The following is a 15,512-nucleotide window of genomic DNA, read 5'->3' as shown; positions in this document are numbered from 1 at the left end:
GCCAAGCTAAATTAATGCAAATAAATTTTTCCGCACAGATGGTCACTTTAGTCAAATCAAGTTGGGCAGCATGCACTGGTACAGTGCGGTGCTGCACCCACCACATGACGAAACAGCTCGGGATCCCAGTTGGCAGTCCCACCCTCCGGAAATGAACCCCTTGCTGCCACAGTCAGGTGTTACGTGGGCGATCCTCCAACAATGAGGATCCTGTGAGCCGGATCACCCTCTGGGAATCGCACCATATGTCCAAAGTGCCGTAACTGACGCTCCCTCACAATGCAGGTAATGTGCCTCTTTCAGGACTCCATGAGCTGTGGATGAAGACTTCTCACTGTGACGCTGCAAAATAAATATAACCACACCTGCTGTCTTGTGTGAAGAGTTTCAGAAAAGCAGACAATCAATATACGTGTCAGGGCTCTTCTGAACCCCGTCTGTTTGGTGGGGCAAAGTTTTTATACCACTAGAATGCGTGATTTAATATCATTATGAAATGCAATACTCAACACTTTTATTATACACAATCCTTGAGCCCCTTCAATGCCCCATGTGCAACGTGATTTCTTGGCCCCTTTGTTATGGCGTTCAGATGTAAACTAAGGGAAAACGTGATAAGGCAGACTCATGTGTGGAATGCTTAGACCTTGAGTCCTTTGGACAAATATTTTTCTGTTTGCTCAGCAAAACTTACTTTTACATAATGTGTGGTTTTGTAAAGCTTTCTTCTCCGAAATGAATTAGTAAAAGGGAACGAAGAGAACATTCATCTTCCACATTTCCCCCCCCTTTTGAGCAAACAAAAGATACTTGATCAGGGGAGAGTTGAGTGGGAAAGGGTAGGAGAGGGGGATGGAGTGGAGTGGGTGGAGGAGTGTGGGGTGGCTGTGCTGATCTGAATTTTTTTCTTTGTGTAAAAAGTAAGCCTTTGCCATAGAGGCAGTAAAATACTTGGATACAATGTATCTTATCAAGGGAACAATACACCAAACTACAAGCAGGAGAACGATAAAAGCAACCAAGAGAGATGAAAACTGACTTAAGCCATTGGCCCCAGGACCCAAAAGTGGACATAACCATTGGTCCCAAGCATTAGAAATGTCAGAATTAATAGCTAGTTCATTAGAGAGAGCAGTCAAATCGGCTAAAGCACGAGTGATCTGATTCATCGGGAGCTGCATTTGGGATATAGGTACAGCATGCATCACCAAACATGGCGCAAACGCCTCCTTTCTCAGCCAGAAGCATATTTAAAGCCGGTTGATTTTGCCAGATCGTAAGGGATGTTTTATCAAGTTTCTCATGGATACCTTCAACAGCTTCTTTAGTAAAATGTAAGAATCGTTGTTGATTGCAATAGAGGTAATTAATCCAATCTACATTTTTGTTTATAGTAACCTGAGGAAAAATTAGACTCAAATCCAGCAGCAACTTGGCCCTGGGGTGTATTTTGATTCCATTGGAGTCCCTCGTGGAGTCCCTGATAAGTTCAAGGCAAGGGACAATGTAGGGAAAAACTGGGAAGGGTCCACAGAACGAGGTCGACGACGTCGGCCAGAAGTGGTCGACATACAGGAGGCAGTTAGAAGTTGGAAAGGCATAAGTTGTATTAAAGCACAAGTGCCAGTCCAGTCAGGCGGAAGAATGTCAAGCAATTTAGACCTACGGCACACCCACCAAATCTCAGCTCGTGGAGTGTTCGGAGTAATCAGAAAAGTTGATAATTTGGAAGCTAAAGAGGAAGAATTAACCAGAAAAGTTTGGAAACGGAACGATGATGGGATATTACCAACATTAGTGCAACGGGAGGAAGTGAGGTTTCTAAAAAAACGGTATAATTACCTTCGTGATGCTAACATCGGGGGAGTCCTATGAAGAGTGGGGGGGCAAGAGAAGGGAAAGTGTAATGCAATTGGAGTCGGTTGGAATAGAGGAAGAGATAAAAAGGGCAAGTAGGCAAGGAAGGCCAGTAGGATCAGATATGTTAGAAAGGGGAAAAGGGACAGTGGCCAAATGTGACCTAGCAGTAGCACATGCATAACAATCAGTTTGATTTACTTGTCTAGCCGAATATAATACCCATTGCAGCCAACGGTTCTGATCGCCATACCCAGTTTCAATCGAAAAAGTGGAAGAAAGGGTGGAAATATTCATGACCTTGACAGGGGGCGGGTCTGGACCAGGTGTAGGGGAGATGGGGGTGTGTGTGTGTGTGTGTGTGTGTGTGTGGGGGGGAAATGGGAGGTGTTAGTAACAGGGTTTTCAACCTTAATTTGAAATATCCCTAAAGAATCTGTTCCAGATACATACGCCCCTAAGATATAGGTTCCTGAATCATGTAAAGCGGGGTTCTTCAGAGTAATGATCAAGGGGTTACAATGGTTTTCGGCACATTCATGAGGGGCATGTCCTTTTTATAATAGAAAACCGATATTTCAGACCACACTTCTGGGCCTTAGGGTTGATAACCCCAGTCATCAGTTACAGTGTTAGCAAAAACCCATTCCCACTCATCACAGTTACTTCCGAATCCAGAGTTTGTAACAGTTACACATACATTTGTCAGACCAGGTCCACTGGATTTGTCGACCAGTCCCACATTCAATGATAGAACAGAGATCAACCTGAACTGATGTGGTGATTCCGAAAGGGAAAGTCAAGGTGACCAGGGCAGTCGACAACGGAAAGGAAAGACCTAGTAGTACCACAATCAAGGGTGCCATCTTTTGCAATGTGAGACTTGAATCCAGGCAGGCAGTCCCTAAACTTTAACAGTGTGTGGTGTCGACAGCAGAACTTGGAATGGTCCTCTCCACCGAGGGTGATGCCAATGTTTCCTTCGAGTATCTCTAACCAGAATCCAGGTTCCTAAAGGAATCGGGGAGTCCTTTGATGGAGGACTAGTTCTCCAGGCCTGATTAACCTGCTCATGGACTTCCTTCAGAGAAGCTCGGAGACCTGCAAGACTGGAAAGAAAATCATTGTCCACAGTATGCAGTGTAAGATTACCTATGACCATGCCGACTGGCATGGGCTGTCCGGTTAGAATTTCGAATAGCGACAACCCTAACTGCTGATGTGTTCTTCCCCTTAATCCCATCAAGGCCAGGGGTAGAGCATCAGGCCAAGTTAAATTTGTTTGCTCACAGATTTTAGCCAATTTAGATTTCAAGGTACCATTGCATCTCTCTACTATACCCCCATTTTGAGGATGGTATTTGCAATAATGATGTACATTTATCTGGAGCCAAGTAGTCAATTAATTAATTACAGAATTCACAAAATGACTACCATTATCAGTCTGCAATTTCTGTGGTATGGTATGGTATTCCTCATCTTGGAATGATTTCCTTTGTCAAAGCTTTGCCACAGTTTTGGCATCTGCATGTTTGGAAGGAAAAGCTTCCACACATCAGGATAACATGTCAACAGTTACTAAACAGTATCGGTACCCCTTTGATGGTGTTAATTCAATGAAATCCATTTGAAGGTGTTCGAATGGACCCATTGGGTTAGGTGTAATGGCAGGACTTGCCTGAATACCCTTTCCTACATTAAATTTCTGACATACTGCACAGCGTTTACAGAATTGCTCTGCGTATCTAGAGAAGCCTACTGCTTCCCAATGTCTCTAAACCTCTTAAACCACTGCATCCTTTCCAGCATGATCCAGGCCATGTGCAAGTTTTGCCATACCTGGAAAAGAAGCTTTAGGAAGGAAAGGTTTATTAGTTTGCTTATGGGTCCAGATCTCATCGACCAATGATCCTTCCTTAGACCAGTTTTTTTTTCTTTTTCTGAAGTTGAACTCTGTAAAGAAATGACTAAATTACCGGAATCTCTGTCATCTGTCTGTTTGGAATAAAGAAATTGGGGTATTCTCATAAGCAGCTTGTTTCACGAAGTGATTGGCCAGTTTTATTTCCTTTACTAATGGGATCTTGCTTTTCAGTATGGGCTTGGCATTTAACTATAGCCAATTTTGATGGCTTGGTTATAGCTTCTAAGAGGGATTCTATTAGTTTTTGATGCTGAATGGGCTTGCCAGTACTGGTCTTGAATCCCCTTAGTTTCTATAATACCCCATGATTATGTCAGACTCCAAAAACATATCTAGAATCAGTATAGATAGTTACAATTTTTCCCTCTGACAACTGACAAGCTTGGGTGAGAGCTATCAACTCAGCTGCCTGCATGCTCAAACTTGAAGAAATTCAGTTTGCTTTCAGCAGGTGGTCACCTTTTGACCACTGCATAGCTGGTTGAAGGTGTTCCATTTTCCAGTCGTAAAGAACATCCACCCACAAAAATGATCTCCCCTGTTCCTAAGGGTGATTCCTGTAGGTCTGGTCTAGGTTTTATAACCTTAGTTATTTCATCATGTCAGTTGTGGGGCTCCCCTTCCTCTTCAGTTGGAAGAAGAGTAGCTGGATTTAAGGTGGAGCAATTTCTATGGTAACGTTTGACAATGTACAGAGTACATTTTGATAGTGTATTGCCCTAGCAGTAGTGAGATGTGAGGTTTTAGCCTGTACTAAAATGGAGTGTACAGCATGAGGCACTTTTACCACTAGGGGGCTCATGAGTACTATATCTGTACTGGCTAGCACGGCCTCTGTTGTGGCTGCTACAGCTCTGAGACAGGTTGGAAGTCCCGCAGCCACTGGATCCAATTTTTTTCGAAAAATAGGCTACTGGCCTTCTCCACGGAATTGTGTAAGAACTGCATTCCTATATTTCCCCCCCCTTTTCATCCACGAACAGAGTGAATGGACGAGAATAGTCAGGGAGTCCTAAAGCTGGCGCAGAAAGTAGTGCACTTTAAGTCACACAGAGCCTTCTCAGCTTGTTCATTCCATTCCACCTGACCAGAAAGGGGAAGATCAGGGGTGTTCACTGAAAGAGCACAGCCTTTGCAAACTTTAGCGAAGTTTAAAATCCATTGCCGGCAGTATCCTAGAATGCCTAATACAGACATAACCTGTTGCTTTGTAACTGGTCTAGGAAGATTTTGAATGGTGTTTATACAGTCGCTAGAGAGAGCTCTTGTTCCGCAAGAAATGTCATGATCTAAATATTTAACGGTAGTTGGGACTAACTGCAGTTTTGTTTTCGACACTTTATGGCCATTTTCCGCTAAAAACAATAACAATTTATGAGTATCATGTGCAGAAGCTTCTTCAGTAGTACTACACACCATTATATCATCCACATACTGTATCAATATACTATCTTGATCTGGCCAGAATCCTTCTAAATTTTGAGCAAGTGCTTGACCATACACGCAAGGAGCCTCTGTATATCCCTGAGGCACAACGGTCCATGTCCAATGGCGGCTTTGGAAAGTAAAGGCAAACCAGAATTGAGAGTCGGGGTGCACAGGAATAGAAAAGAAAGCGTTGGCAAGGTCAATAACAGAGAAATAACGGGCGGACAGGGGTATTGTAGAAAATAGTGGAAGGATTAGGAACAATGGGTGCCCTAGGAAAAATTGCAGAATTAACTTATCGAAGATCTTGGACAAATTGCCATGAACCGTCAGCCTTTTGAACAGGTAAAATGGGAGAGTTCACTGGAGAGTATTTAATTGGGATAATTGCTCCCTGTTTTACGAGATCTGAATGTACGGTGGAGATCCCAGCCTCTGCCTCAGGAGACAGAGGATACTGGGCACGATACGGGCGGAAGGAGGATTTTGGGTAAATCACCAGTGGCTCACAGTGTGCTATCCTTAAATAATCATTTTTCCCCTGGGACCACAGTGCATTGGGAAGTGAGGAAAGCCAAGAGGGATATGAAGTCTGTAATGAAAATGTGGAGAGGGTGGGATGGCATAACGAACGGATTACTGGAAGGTCATCTCGAAGTAAAACCTTAGTTATCAAATGATCTGAAGTATCAAAAATACCTGGAGCAACGTGCGGCCAGTCCTTCCTATTGAGACATTGTTCCACCCATTACCCAATTTCGACCCAGCGAACGGTGCTAGATTTGGCTAAAAAAACATGGGGAACCGAACCTACTAAATAGAATACGCTTTGTGAATATGTGAGGTGAAGTGAAGCAGCGGCTTTGGTGGATGAGAAAAAAAATGCAAGGGATATGAAGGGTCTCTGGGCAAGTACCTGAAGAGAGAAAAGATTCTAACCACGGTGTGTCCACTTCAGCAGGGAAGTACTGGGCAGTACAGTATAGGGTGTTGGGGACTTGCAAGTGGGGAAAAAGACATGAAGGAAAAGAGTGTAGGGCTTTAAGGAGAATGGTGTGTGAGGAGATGTTCAGGGTCCAGGCTGCAAAAGAGGGCTTAGTGTGGGGGGAGGTTTGGCACAGGAGTTCAGGAATAGAACAGTAAAACCCTTTTTCGGTTAGAGAAATAGAGAGGGAGAGTTTAGTCATCAGATCCCTTCCTAACAGATTAACAGGGCAGAGCTGATTTAACAAAAACTGATGCGTCAAAGTGGAACCACTGGAATGAAGCTGAACCCGAAGAGGTTTAGACACAGGCAAAACGTGTGGTTGTTCAGAAGCAGTAAGCACAGTCACTGTATCTTTCGAGGCAGGGACCTCCTTCAGCGAAAGGGTGGAACAAGTAGCTCCAGTGTCAACGAGAAAAGCAGTTTCAGTGCTATTCACCAGCAAAGTCAATAAAGGATCTGTGTCCGTATGGCGAGTGAGCAAAGGCAACTGAAGAGATTGGCTGGGGGCCCCTGCGAATTCCTAGGACCAAGAAATATCTTCAGGTTCAGGCAAGGGCGGCGGGGGGGGAAGCTTATGTGGGCAATTGTGGCGGAAGTGTCCCGTCTCGCCGCACCCGTAACAGGCATAAGATGTAGGTGCTTGATCTGAGGGGAGTGGTGGCTGAGCAGATGAAGAATTCAGATTAGGAAGCAAAAATCCGCGACCTCTTCCCTGGCCTCGCCCCTGTCCTTGGGAAAAATCCACATCCTCCACGTCCTCGACCCCTGCCTGAGGTGGCTCCACCTGCATAATAATTTGTTTGTGCCGTGATTAACTTGGTTTGAGTATCTGACTCATTTTGCTTAGTCTGTCGTTCAGTATGTTCCGCATGTCGTTTAACTTCAAAAGTGGAACTTTCCCATCCAATACAGGACGTCCGTACCTTATTTTGGATATCACTTCTGAGTCCTGACACACAAGGAGGAACTGCTGCCTTGGCACGGTCGTCTGGGTTGTCGAAGTCAGAATGGTTTGTCATCAAGTCCTGAATTCGGTGTGCCCATTCATCTACCGTCTCATCTTTCTTTTGTTTGGCAGCCAAAATAAGGGACCTGTCGGTGCCCTTTTTATATTTTGTGGCTATTGCAGTTTTCATTGGGCAAGGAAAGGACCCTCATTATTTTGTCCACGAGGCAATGCCTCATTCCACTGCCACTATACTCCATTATGCTGCCCAGGGTTGACAGTAGCCCAAGTGGTGCCCAACTTTCTGCGTAGCACCTGGGTCCACTCGGCCGCACTGGGTTTGTACATGTCGTCCAGTTGCTGCAATTGTTCCACAAACTTCAACCCACCGATTTACCTTAGGATCAGGCAATTTGAACACTACGTCTTTCAGCTCTTGAATATCCCAGTTACGATGTATCATTACAGTAGTGGGGTTATCATTTCTTGGGGGTTGTGTGGGATCGTGTCGGGGGTTAGGGACCTCAATTAAAGGGCATGAAAATGTGGGTGCTAAAGGTTTGGGGGACTTAAATGGGGTAAAGTTTTCAGGGGACTTATCTCGGAGGGTCATGCTTCTAGTACATTGTGAAATGGAGGGCTTTTTGTGTGAGTTAGAAGAGCCTCCCATAGCCCCTAACAAGTGGCCATCAGTAGCATCATCCGGATCCGTAAGTGAGAAGGGGTCGCACTGATATTGTTCATAAAAGAAATCCTCAGTAGCTGGGGCATCAGTTACCACAGGAGCCGTTGGAGCAGGGGGTGAAAAAGGCAGTGGTAGGGGTTGCGGGTAAAGTGTTGGGGAAGAGAGCACGGGATATAAAGGGTCTTTTTTTTGTCACTCCTCTTCCTCCTTCCTTCAGACTGGGGTCCCGAATCAGCCTGCACTTTCTGTAAAGCTATAAGCAGCTCTTCCTTTTCCTCTCTAGTCTTAACTTCGGCAGCTAAAAGCTCATTCCGTTTCTGTGCTGTTTACAACGTACGGTCTTTAATAACCAAATCCCATCTGTCATACATATCCATCTGATAAGGATCTACATTACAACAACCCTGTGTATTTCTGCACAGTATTTTTCTAACTTCCTGTATCTCGCTCATATCTCCGGTTCCTTCCACTGGCCATCTACCCCCACTGTGCTTATTCCACTTCCTACATGCCTTTTTAAAATCTAACCCAGTCTTCTTCTCTAACTTTCTAGGCGACCTGCCTTTCGATCCCGACTGTGTACTGGGAGCCTGGTGATTCTCTGAAAATAATCCCTCCAACAGAGGCTTTTGGTGTCGTAAGGGGATAGGTTTGACCGGTTTGCTGACTTGTGTCCCCATAGTGGGTGGCAGGATGTCCCAGAAAACAGCTCAGCCCCCTTTTTTTAATTTTTTTTTTAATTATTTTTTTTTTCTCCTCGTCCCATTTGTCGTCCACTCCTGCTCCCGGATTTCAGCTCAGGTGACTTTGTGTCCGTTTATTGGGTTCAGCAGAATCCTACCTCCATACTTGGCGTGGAGTCTGGGATATGGAGGTTTTTACCCCGATCCCTTCATCAAACGCCTCGTATGCGTCAAACTGCTTGGGTATAGTCTCCGTCACCTGAGCAACCCGTCCGAACAAGATTATGAGTAGACGCCAAATGAGAAACACGACCTCCCCCTTTATATTCAGACACACATTTCCTTTTTTTTATTTATAGGGGCGTGCCACTTGCCCCTTTCTACTCCACTTCACAAGGGATGACTCGCTGAAATTCAAACTTGTGCCTATTTTCGGAGGGTCCCAAGAACTGTGTTCCGTGAGTCCCGAGAACACCCCTACAGTAATGATACAGCATGCTCTTTTACTCTTTTTAAACTTCTATTTCCGGCACACCAGTCAAACCAGCGGAATTCCCCCGATCTACTCCCCGTGACTCCGTCCTCCTGCCTGGAAATGCCTGTCAAGTCGTGCCTCGTATCAGCTAGGAGGAGGTCAGGGACTCCCCACGTAGGAAACGCCTAAGGCAGGCCAGTCCTAACTTTTACCGGAGCTGGTCCTCCCCGATCTGGCTGGAATCGGTCCATCACTACGGTCCTCTGGACAATCCTGCTCGAGGAGTCGTCTGCCCGTCTCCTGCTCCACGTTGGGCGCCAGAAAACTGGACGAAGACTTCAGACAAGACAGCAGGTGTGGTTATATAGCAGTTTTACTTTGCAGCGTCACAGTGAGAAGAGTTTCAGAAAAGCAGACAATCAATATACATGACAGTGTCAGGGCTCTTCTGAACCCCATCTGTTGGGTGGGGCAAAGTTTTTATACCCCTAGAATGCGTGATTTAATATCATTATGAAATGCAACAGTCAACACTTTTATTATACACAATCCTTGAGCCCCTTCACCGCCCCTTGTGCAACCTGATTTCTTGGCCCCTTTGTTATGGCGTTCAGATGTAAACTAAGGGAAAAGTGATAAGGCAGACTCGTGTGGAATGCTTAGAACTTGAGTCCTTTGGACAAATATTTTTCTGTTTGCTCAGCAAAGCATGCTTTTACATAATGTATGGTTTCGTACAGCTTACTTCTCAGACATGAATTAGTACAAGGGAACGAAGAGAACATTCATCTTCCACAGAGCAACCACTCATTCGACACAAAGTCAAATCAACAGTACCCAAGGATTTTTCAGAGAGTAACAGTACCAAAGAACTTCAGTCTTCGTCTCTGGTCACTGGATAACGTCCATGTCTCACAGCCATATAGCAAAACAGCAAGCACCAGGACTCTAAAGACTTGGACCTTTGTCCTTTTTGCATAGATATCTGGAGCACCACACACACCTTTGACTTCATAGGAAGAGTCACCAAAGACATGAATGTCACTGCCAAGGTAAGTAAACCTCTCGGCAAGGTCAACACTCTCTCCGCAGACAGACACACTGCTGATGGCTGTGCCTAAGAGGTCATTAAAGGCCTGGATCTTGGTTTTATCCAGAACACTCGCAAGCCCAGACACTCGGACTCCTCACTCAGTCCCTAAAGAGCACCGATCAGAGCCTCCATTGACTCTGAAGATCACAGCATTGTCAAGATCCGTGAATCTTTCTTCACCAACAGGTGCCCTACAGCCGCTGGACCCCAAGACCTTGCCCAACACCCAGTCCATACAAGCATTGAACAGAGTAGGAGCAAGAACACACTCCTGACAAACCCCAGAATCAACTGGGAAAAACACAGAGGTTCTGCCTCCACTCTGCACAGCTCTCACAGTACCAGTGTACAGGCCGGCCATGATATCCAGCAACCTCGAGGGGATCCGATAAACCTTCAGGATGTCTGACAAGGCAGCTGAATCAACTGAGTTTAATGCTTTATGAAAATCTACAAAGGCTGCAAAGAAACTCTGTCGATATTCCCATTTGCAATCCCTCAGTGCCAGGATGGGGTCGATGGTAGTCGTTCTAGGTGTAAAACCAGACTGCTCTGGTTACTGGTACTGTAGGTGAGCAAATGATCAAGGAACCTATTGAGGACAACCCAGCAAAGACCTTAACTGGCACCAAGAGCAGTGTTATCCCCCTGTAGTTGCTGCAATCCCAAGCAGATCATCCTTCTCTTTCCAAATATGAATGACAAGTCCTGTTTTCCAGTCAGTTGGGATGATGCCAGTCTCCCAAATAGAAGCAAAGATTACTTGCAAAAGCAGGAGGACAGCCTTACCTCCAGCCTGGGTGGGTGGTTCACAGCTAATTGGAGGATCAACCTCAAGGACTATGCACTCGGAGATATCCAACATCCTAGCTGGAGGATCAGCTTTGAACAACTGCTTAAAGTAGCCAGCCCAGCAGGTCACAACTGCAGTGCAATCCATAAGGACCGTTCCATCAGCCGCCCTGCATGCAACTCTCTGAGGAACAGATTTGGATGTGGTGTAATGCTTCAGTTCCTCAGTAAGCAGGATGTGGGTCGCTAGACCACAGATGGTGTGTCATTTGCTCACAGATTCCTCTAACAAACACCTCTTTATCTGCCCTCGCAGCCATCCTCAGTTTGCGGTATTGAGCAGTGCGCTGCAACTGATATCGAGGGTGCCCTGTGAGATGAAACACCTCCTTCTAGCAACACTGGTAACACCAACACAACCCTCAGCAACCTTCAGGGTCTTGTCACAGAAGGTCTCCCACATCACATTAGGATTGACAGTCGCACCCAAATCTGCAAGTTCCTCACACAAACTGCGTGCAGACTCATTGGAAACAGCCTGGTCTTGGTGTCTGCCCAAGTCCCAGGCTCATTTTCCTAGTAGGTGGTATCCTACTGGACCTAAACTGGATCTTCAGAGTAGCAACAAAGTCAGTGGTCAGAATTCACAAACTGGGCACTTCTGTAGACCCTGCAGTTTTGTAAGAGCCTCCAGCATCTGCCCAAGAGGATGTGATCGATCTCCTTCACCGCACCACCAGTATTAGAGTACCAAGTCCAACGATGCGGCTCAGGGTGCTGAAACCAGCGATTCGCAGCCCCTGACCTTTTGCAAAGTCAAGGAACATGGAGCCACTTTCACCACGGTGACCAGACCTATGGAGCCTGAGACAATCCTCATAGCCAGCCCTGTCAGTGCCAGTGGTTGCACTGAAGTCATCCATGACCAGAGGAGTGTCACATTGTGTGGCTTCCATCAACCACTGAGCGAAGTTGCAAATAAAATGTCTCTCACCAAGACATCACTCAATTTGATCGGAGCATACACTCCTAATACACTCATTGAAAGGAGAGACAACTGACACCATCGGAAGAAGCCAATCCGCTACAGCAAAAGCTACTCCCTGAGTATGACAGCCATCAGAGCGACCAGACCAATAAAAGGTGTATCCGCCTACAGCGATCTGGCCAGTCCCCGGTCTCCACACCTCAGACAAAACATTCCATGCGCCTACCCGGATGGGCTGCCTCAAATTGGGTTCTGAGTGCTGCCGTGCAGCGGACGATGCCTAAGGACTACACCAGTTCTTATCCTCAAGCTCTTTGACTGTTTTGACTCTTCCAGGGATGGGACTCCCAAGGGCTTTCCCCCATCTCCTTCGTAATGCGAGCAACCTTCCTATGAGTAGCTGCAGCAGAGCTACTCCCACAGGGAGCAAAAAGGAGTCCTTTCTGTCATCTCACCACTGTGAGAAGTTATTTAACAGTGGCTGGTGTGCCAATCCTGCCACCAACCCCCATGATTTCCCTGCAAGTTTTAGGACCGCTTTCGGAGCCGGCTGCAGTTTAACGTCATACCCAGGATGTTCACTTTAGTGCATGGACATATATAAGGCATTTGCTTGAATGGTGCTCATTCTATATGAATACGTATATTGAGGTGTGATGTAAGATGCAATGTGAATAATGCAGATCAAGCAATAGTAAGATAGTGCCTAGAACATATATAGTATCTGATTGATATGGAGGTCCTGGGCAACCCACTAAAACTCTTGTGTAAAGGAACAGGTTCTTACTTGCATGTTTCCTCAGATCAGCAGTCAATAATAGATTACAAGTTAATAATAAATAAATAAAGGATGGATGGATGGACCCGGCACAGACTGACCCAGAGGCACATGTACAAATAACACAGACTTTATTTTCTTCAGCTGGAGGGCACGTCTTCCCCGTAATCCCTCCAGCCACAACACGGTCCCAAAAGCACTTGAAATAAAGCACAACTAATCACCACAAATACGCCCTTCTGGTGGCACCACTCCTCCCAGGCAACCTCTTCCTCCCGATTCTGGCTGCTGAGTAGTGTCTGCCGGCTCTTTTTGTAGCCCTCCCGGAAGTGCTCCAAGGTGGTAATTAGCCTAATTAGGCTGCACTTCCGGGTGTGGCTGCATTCCAGCCCACAGAGGCTCGTTAAGCTTTCCATCTCCAGGTGGTGGCCATGGAGCCCAACAGGTCTGAGTCCTGAAGTCCCACACCTGTGGCCCCGATGTAACCCAGGAGGGCTGCCACCAAGCATTCCCGGGGGACATAGAGTGCATCCCATGGCTGCTTCCCCGGATCTAGTGTTGAAGGGGCTTCCCAACCGGGCATGGGACCCGGCCACCTGTCACAATATATATAGCAGATAAGTTGTACAGATCAGATCCAATATGTGTCAAAACAGTCCAGTAAGGACAGGAATTAATTCCTCAGTTTACATGTCAGAGTGTCAGTTTGAAAAGTATGAATGTTAAAATCACCAAGAAGAATGACACTTTGGGGAGTTTATCTTAATTTAAATAAAATTTCACTTAGATCAGTTAAGAAAGACCCATTGTATTTTTGGGGACGATAGACAACGGTAAGTAAGATAGGACCAGATTTTGTAATTAGTTTAAGAGCCAGACACTCGAAACACAATGGGCAGTCAATTTGAATTCTTTTGATGAGCTATAAACCTCTAAGATGTAAACGTGTTGGTGGTGTTGCTCATGTGAGAGACATAAATTCATTCGGTTTTTGCCAGGTTTCTGTTAAGCATATTACATCTAGGTTGGAATCTGTAATGAATTCTGATATCGCCAGTGCTTTACCATCTTGAGTTAAACAATGCAATATGAGCAGATGAGCATATTAAGAGTGTCAGTGTGCCAAATTCTTATTTCCAGAGCCATGAGTAGGATGGTGTATTCTGCCAGTGAACTTTTCATTCACAGAACAGAGGTAGAGACGACCTGACCCGCAATGTAAATATTTCGGGTGCTGCACAATGCCAGTGTCTTTTAGGACATTCCAGTCTGACCACTTGGTCTAAACAAACTGTTTAATGTGAAGGAGTTCAGTACGAGGGTATTTTAGCATAGTTTAGAGCAATAATTATCTGACAATAGCAGAGAAGCAGTGCAGCACAGTGATGAAGGTGAAATTTCCCAAGGACAATGGTGATTCATCCATAGAGAGGTTCTGGTGCACCACATGGATAGGCAGTGGCTGGTCCTTGTTTCTTGTGCTTTGTGGCCAATCCCTGCACAGGCTCACTGTATATGGTGGTCAAATCAGGACTACCACCCAGAAGTTGTGGGTGACTCCCTGTTTGTTCGTCCTGCAGATAGGTGTAGGATACTAATGTATCTCCCCATGTATGCAGGTAAAACTAGCCTTTCATAGATAGTGTCACAAGAACGAGACATGGACAGATAAAGAGTTGGGGCAGCCACCCGTATAATATAGTATCCTGGCTGCAAAAGGTCGTTTTCTCAAAATAATCAGCACTGAAGTGCATTCAACCGAGTCCAGTACAAGACTGAGGAAACAAAGGAAAAGGGGCAGGTTTTAAAGGGGGAGACAGGAAGTGAGGTCATATGGATCTGGCACGTGGTCTTCCACCATTGGTTCGTAGCCGGAGGTGACATCAGAGGGACTGGAGCTGGTGTGGCTGACTTCCATTGGCTCATTCCCGGAAGTGATGTCAGGAGAGCCAGGTGAAATCCCCCGGGGATGGTCTACAGGCAAGGGAGAAAAAGAGTCAGTGCACTCTGCCACACCCCGGCATGCCTCCGAACTGCCTTCACTCAAGCCCTTTAGCTGCCTCCCATGCGCACGTGTGTGACAATAGATAGATACTTTATGTGAATTTCCCCTTGGGATTAATAATCTTTTATGATATTGTTGCAAAGTGACAATGAAAATGTTGCTCCCAGAGTCAAACAGGTCTGTCTGGTTGTCCATTCCTCTCCAGACAATCATGCTAAGTATGCCAAGTCTGAACCAAAGAATCATAGAAGTGTTGTTATCATTGGGGTGTCAACCAGCCAGGCCCCACTTAATAGCAGTAGGACACAGACAAAGCCAAAGTACATTGTGTTTGTTACATTTCTTTAACAGCCAAATCAAATGTTTGAGATCTCTGCCTCAGTGTCTTCAGTTGGCCAAAAGACAACCTCCTTCTCTGAGCTCCCTGTTTATATTGTGACTGCTGCCGTAGGGGGACACAGTAGCCCTTCAGCAACCCCCTCTTAAACAGTTTTTCAATAGAAAAGAAACGCACTTTCCGTACCTCATTGCGGGAGCAGCTGCCAGCTTGCTGCAAGACGTGCTTCTCTTGCAGGGCTATGAACATTTAAAAGATCGAGCCATGGCCATCCTGAGGTCTCTTACTATTCTGTCCCTCTGCCCCCAGACTCTCTCCACTGCAGTCCACTCCCCCGTCCTCCCCAGTGGCAAGCCATCCGCTCCTTGGAGTTTGCATTCAAGCAGGCTTATGCTGCCAGTGACTCCTATTATGCGGACCATGCGACCCCCTGGCTTCAAAACTCCAAACTTTCTTGTTAAAAGCGACTTCCTTTATTGGTTGATCTCCAATCGCATTGGGGGCTGTCTGATTGAACAGCTGGTTGTCCGGGC

Source organism: Polypterus senegalus, chromosome 10, assembly GCF_016835505.1.
Source record: "Polypterus senegalus isolate Bchr_013 chromosome 10, ASM1683550v1, whole genome shotgun sequence".
NCBI lineage: Eukaryota > Metazoa > Chordata > Cladistia > Polypteriformes > Polypteridae > Polypterus > Polypterus senegalus.
This window is presented reverse-complemented; position numbering follows the sequence as displayed.